Raw genomic sequence first — 6,255 nt, 5'->3', positions numbered from 1 at the left:
GGTTGTGTTCTGTCCAGGTTTCTGCTCTCAGAGAAGGGGTTTTAGTGTCTGTGAGTAAGCGTGAAGAAATCCACACTTCCAAGCTGTATGGAGACCTCAGTTTGGAACCAAGATTATGACCCCTCCCACCCCCAGCTGTGAAGGCTCTCCTGGGCCCCATCCCCCACGGCCCCACCCCAGGCAGCTCCCTGCTCTGGGTGCTCCGGCTGGTTCTCGGTGACTCTGGACAGAGGAGACCAGAAAAGTCTCATGATGTAAGGGGGAAGGGTTTCTTCACAGGTACACACGGATACACATAATCATGAGGACTCAAATATAGGAGAGAAATAAAAGCTCTTCCGCAGAGTAGAATGCCAGCTAATACAGAAGGAGCAATGGAGTCAGAAAACCATCAATGGATGTTAAAACTAGTGGCTGAAAATTTGAGGAGGAAAATGGCATTTGTATTGTCTTGGGTGCTTCCTCCCAAGTAACATACTAATTCCAAAGAGGAGAGTAGTATCCTTGCACGGGGAACCTGGCCGACAACACTTCAGCTGAGTGATGGAAACCAGCATCACCACCGGTGCAGCGAACTGGCCTCACGTGTCCCGAGAAGGACACGAGGTTGCTACTGTGGTCTCCCTTCCAAACAGGCACCACCCGAATCCAACATCGAGGAAACGTGAGAGATCCAATTCTACAGAAGAATTGGTCTGTATCTTTCCAAAACATCAAGAAACACGAAGAAAGCCTGAGGACCTGTTTCGGAGTACAGAGACAGGACCACTAAATGCAACAGGAGATTGTGGAACAAATCTCGACCGAGAAAAACATTGCTACCAGGAAGACTACCGGACAATTGACAGAATCAGAATACGTAATGTTGATTAGATAACAGTATCATATCAACACTGAACTTCCTGGGCTTGATAACCACACTGCAGTGCTGTAAGAGACGGCCCTTGTTCTTAGAAAATACACACCGAAAAAAAAAAAAAAAAAAACACGCCGAAGCAGCTAAGAACGAGGGCAAAAGAGACAGCAGGGTGGGGAACAGAGATCTGATGATAGGAAACCAGTCTTTTCTCCACCCTGGAACTCCTCCCCAGGACTCTCAGAGACTGGGGCCTGCTGCAGGGGGCCGGGGGGTGGTCAACGGGAAGTAAAGCCCAGAACATTCCAGTAAAGGGAGAAAGGGTGTGTCCAACAGGGTCACACCAACACAGAGACACCTAAAACACACACACACCCAACACGTACACACACACCCCACATACACACACCACACACACACACAGACACCCACATTCATACACACCACACACACACCCCCCACATATACACACACACCACACACACCCCGTCACACATCAGATACACACACACCCTGCATACACACACCACATAAACACACACCCCCCACACACACACCATTCTCACACCCCACACACACATCGCTGACAAATCCTGCATACACACCCGAAACACACACACTCACACCCCACACATACATCAGATGCACACACACCACACACACCCCCATATATACACACACCACACACTCACATCCCCTCACACATCAGATACACACACACCCCGCATACACACACCACATAAACACACACCCCACACACACACACCACTCTCACACCCCCACACACACCACACACACACTGCATACACACACCCTGAATATACACACCCCACATACACACCACACACTCACACCCCCCAAACACATTGCTGACATCCTGCATACACACACACCCTCAATACACACACGCACCATGTATACCCTGAATATACACACCCCACATACACACACCTTGCATACACACACTATACACACACATACACACCCACACATATATGCACACCACGTACTCACACCCCACACACATCGCTGACACACCCTGCATATACAAACACACACCCCAAATACACACACACCATACACACCCTGCACGCACTCACCCTGCACACACACACCACACACGCTGCACACACACACCACACACGCTGCACACACACACACTATACACACACACACACCGCATACACTCCCACCATGCCCCACGGCACAGGGCCCACACACAAGCAAACACAGGCCCCAACGAAGGACAGCCTAGGGCTTTGGGGAGTTTCTATACGCTCAGCCATGTTAATGTCTGCAGGAGTCCGGCTGACCCTGGAAACCCCTGAACGTCAATGCTGTGCCTGGTATTGCACTGCTGCTTTCTGGGCTGAGGGCAATAGTTCCCGTAAGTTCCTCTCCTCGTCTGTCTGCTTGTTTGTTCTGAGAGCTGGCTTGAAGGCGCAGCTCTGGTGACGGCCGTCCCAGAAGCGTGTGACCTCAGGGGCTTCCCAAGCTGCCTCCCCGCCGGGCTCCCTGTCTGCCCGCTCTCGCCTCTCTCCCCACTGCAGGGGAAGACACCCTGCCTGCCTGGGCAGACTGTGTGGGGCTCTGTTTAGACTAGGTTGTATGGGAATCCTTCTCTAAAGCACGCCCTGTGGAAATACAGACACGTCCCAGAGAAGCAGTCCGAGAAGAGGGTACACGGCAGAGATGACAGGACCTGAAACTTCCTCCAGACACATCACCATAAGCCTTAACGTAGTCAATAATAATTTAAGTACCAGCGAATCTAGACTCCGGAGGTTTCTTGTTAAACTGCAGATTCTGGCCCAGTAAGTCTAAGTGGAGCCTGAGGTTCTGCATTTCTCACCAGGACCTGCCAACTCCGCCCACCTGCTTCTCAAAGACCGCGGTCCTGGTCACCTCTGACGTCAGCACCCGACACCAGGGCAGTGCGGCACACTTACGTCTGTTTCTAAAGACGAGAAAACTGAAGCTCAGTGTGACCAAATCACTTTGCCAAGGTGACAAGGCAAGCAGATAAAAGGTAAAATTTAAACTCCAGCCTCTCCCACCAGATCACCCTGCTCCAGGGTCCTGTCCCCTATCCTCACCCAGGTTCCCAAGAGAACAGCCGCCCTCATGGGTGCCAGGAGGGGGACTGCTGAGCTGATGGCAGTCTCAGCCACATGGGCAGCAACTGAGTCCCTGAGCGTTTGGACAGTTAAAATAGTTTCTTCAGTGTTTAAAAGAGGCTATCAGCAAGTTGTTGTTCAGTCCTCAGTCATGTCCGACTCTTTGCAACCCCATGGACTGCAGCACACCAGACTTTCCTGTCCTTCAGTATCTCCCTGAGCTTGCTCAAACTCATATCCATTGAGTCGGTGACGCCATCCAACCATCTCATCCTCTGTTGTCTCCTACTCCTCCTGCCTTCAATCCTTCCCAGATCAGGGTCTGTTCCAATGAGTTGGCTCTTCCCATCAGGCGGCCAAAGTATGGCAGCTTCAGCTTCAGCACCAGTCCTTCTGATGAATACTCAGGGTTGATTTCATTTAGGATTGCCTGGTTTGATCTCCGTGTTGTCCAAGGGACTCTCAAGAGTCTTCTCCAACACCACAATTTGAAAGCATCAATTCTTCAGCACTCAGCCTTTTTTATGACCCAACTCTCACATCCACACATGACTACAGCAAAACCCATAGCTTTGACTAGACGGACCTTTGTTGGAAAGTGACGTCTCTGCTTTTTAACGCTCTGTCTAGGTTTGTCAAAGCTTTTCTTCCAAGGAACAAGCATCTTTTAATTTCATGGCAGCAGTCACCATCTGCAGTGATTTTGGAGGCCAAGAAAATAAAAACTGTCACTGTTTCCTCATTTTCCCCCTATCTGTTTACAATGAAGTGATGGGACCAGATGCCATGATCTTAGTTTTTTGAATGTCGAGTTTTAAGCCAGGTTTTTCACTCTCCTCTTTCACCCTTATAAAAAGGCTCTTTACTTCCTGTTACCTTTCTGCATTAGAGTGGTATCATCTACATATCTGAAGTTGTTGATATTTCTCCTGGCAATCTTGATTCCAGTTTGTGAGTCATCCAGCCCAGCATTTCACATGATGTTCTCTGCAGAGAAGTTAAATAAGCAGTGTGACAAAAAAGCCTCGACATACTCCTTTCTCAATTTGGAACCAGTCTGTTGTTTCATGTCTGGTTCTAACTGTTGCTTCTTGATCTGCATATAGGTTTCTTAGGAGATGGGTAAGGTGGTCTGGTATTCCCATCTCTTTAAGAATTTTCCACAGTTTATTGTGATCCATATAGTCAAAGGTTTTTAGTCAGTCAATGAAGCAGATGTTTTTCTGGAATTCCTTGCTTTTTCTTGATCCAATGCAATTTGATCTCTGGTTCCTCTGCCTTTTCTAAATCTAGTTTGTATATATGGAAGTTCTCAGTTCACATGTTGCTGAAACCTAACTTGAAGGAATTTGAGCATTACCTTACTAGCATGTGAAATGAGCTCAATTGGATGGTAGTTTGAACACAGAAAGTTATAAATACATAATTTTCAGAGAATAAGATATAGTTTAAAGCTAAACCTATTGAGTGATCAATTTTCTGATTGTGTTATAGTGTTACTGTGCTTTTTTCTTAAAGCGTTAGCTTCGTTATTTGATAATTAGTGTTGTACATACTCTACCTTCTGTGAGCACACTTAAATACAGTAAGATTTTGGAGAACTAGAGATTTGGAGTGTCACAGACTGTACCTCCAAGTATCCCTCTCCATCTCTCCATATCCTAAAAAAATCCCTGTTGATTACATTGCATATATTCTTGATCTTTTCTGGGTCATGCATCCCTTGGGTCCCTTGGGGAATCTAATATGGGAAATTCTGTGGTTGCTGTTGCTTTGCTTTGCTCCCAGAAGGCACTCTTCTGGAAGGTGCTTTCCAGAAGGTGCACAGTTCTACAGACAGTCCTAGGAGGTTTATGGACCTCTTGAAATCCTCTATGGGCTCCTATGATAAGAATATGTGGTATCCAATCTGTAGGAGGGGGCCTGCTGCTGCTGCTGCTAAGTTGCTTCAGTCGTGTCCAACTCTGTGCAACCCTATAGACGGCAGCCTACCAGGCTCCCCCATCCCTGGGATTCTCCAGGTAAGAACACTGGAGCGGGTTGCCATTTCCTTCTCCAATGCATGAAAGTGAAAAGTGAAAGTGAAGTCACTCAGTCGTGTCTGATTCTTAGCGACCCCATGGACTACAGCCCACCAGGCTCCTCCGTCCATGGGATTTTCCAGGCAAGAGTACTGGAGTGGGGTGCCATTGCCTTCTCCGTAGGATCCCATAAAATTTGTCCTCCAGAAATGGTAACCATGGGTCCACCCACACTTTCTAGAGGGATGCCTAAAAGAACAGTCCTTTCTTGCTTGCTTTTCAAACACCTGAACTCCTACTACTGCTGAGGTAAGCAAATTCTTAAAAGAAGTTTTTGCAACTCAGCCAACACCTTGGAGTTTCCCTGGTTACTCAGTGGTAAAAACAACACACACATACAAACAAAAACCATCTGCCACTGCAGGAGATGTGGGCTCAATCCCTAGACTGGGAAGATCCCCCAAAGAAGGGTGTGGAAACCCACTCCAGTATTCTTGCCTGGAGAATCCCACGGACAGAAGAGCCTGGTAGCCTACAGTCCATGGGGGTCACAAGAGTTGGACACAACCAAGCAACTAAACAACAACAACACCTTGAATCCTTAAGCAATAAATAGCTCTGACCCTTCCACTTTAACAGTCCACAGGGTCACAAAGAGTCGGACATGACTCAAGTGACTTAGCACTCATGCTAATACTTTATCAACCTGATGTGAATTCATGGTCAAAGTCATTAGAAGGGCTGTATCAGCAGGGCTGTGCCAGTGATGACGATGTCAAACAAATATGCAAACAGAAGAAAACAGAATACTCGAGGCATTCTTCAAGAATACCGAGAGTACTTGAAGCCTTCCTGATTCTGAGCTCACCTCAGACTAACACAGCAAAGACGGGCTCTGGTTACCACAATTCCAAAACATTTCTAGTTGGGAGATGAGGAGGGGAATGCGACGACACGTAATAAATTACCCTTTGGCAATATTCGGCGGTTTATGTTTTCAAATACTTCAGCATTAGGGCTTCCCTAGTGGTGCAGTGGTAAAGAATTCACCTTGCAATGAAGGGGACAGGGGTTCCAACCCTGGTCCTGGAGGAGTCCCACGTGCCATGGGACAGCTATGCCCCAGCACCACAACTGCTGGAGCCCGAGCCCCTGGAGCCCGAGCCCCCTGGAGCCAGAGCCCCCTGGAGCCCGAGCCCCTGGAGCCCGAGCCCCCTGGAGCCCGAGCCCCTGGAGCCCGAGCCCCCTGGAGCCCGAGCCC

The 6,255-nt window shown here is 48.3% G+C and overlaps 1 protein-coding gene across 7 annotated transcripts in view; it reads right to left on the bottom strand.

The window, feature by feature from the left end:
• THRB (thyroid hormone receptor, beta) overlaps nucleotides 1-6,255 on the bottom strand; it is a 438,543-nt gene that overhangs the window by 262,047 nt on the left and 170,241 nt on the right. The window lies entirely within an intron of this gene.

This window comes from Bison bison, unplaced genomic scaffold, assembly GCF_000754665.1.
Source record: "Bison bison bison isolate TAMUID 2011002044 unplaced genomic scaffold, Bison_UMD1.0 scf7180017864236, whole genome shotgun sequence".
Classification (NCBI taxonomy): domain Eukaryota; kingdom Metazoa; phylum Chordata; class Mammalia; order Artiodactyla; family Bovidae; genus Bison; species Bison bison.
The sequence above is the reverse complement of the archived record's forward strand: the minus strand, read 5'-3'. Positions and strand labels throughout refer to the sequence as shown.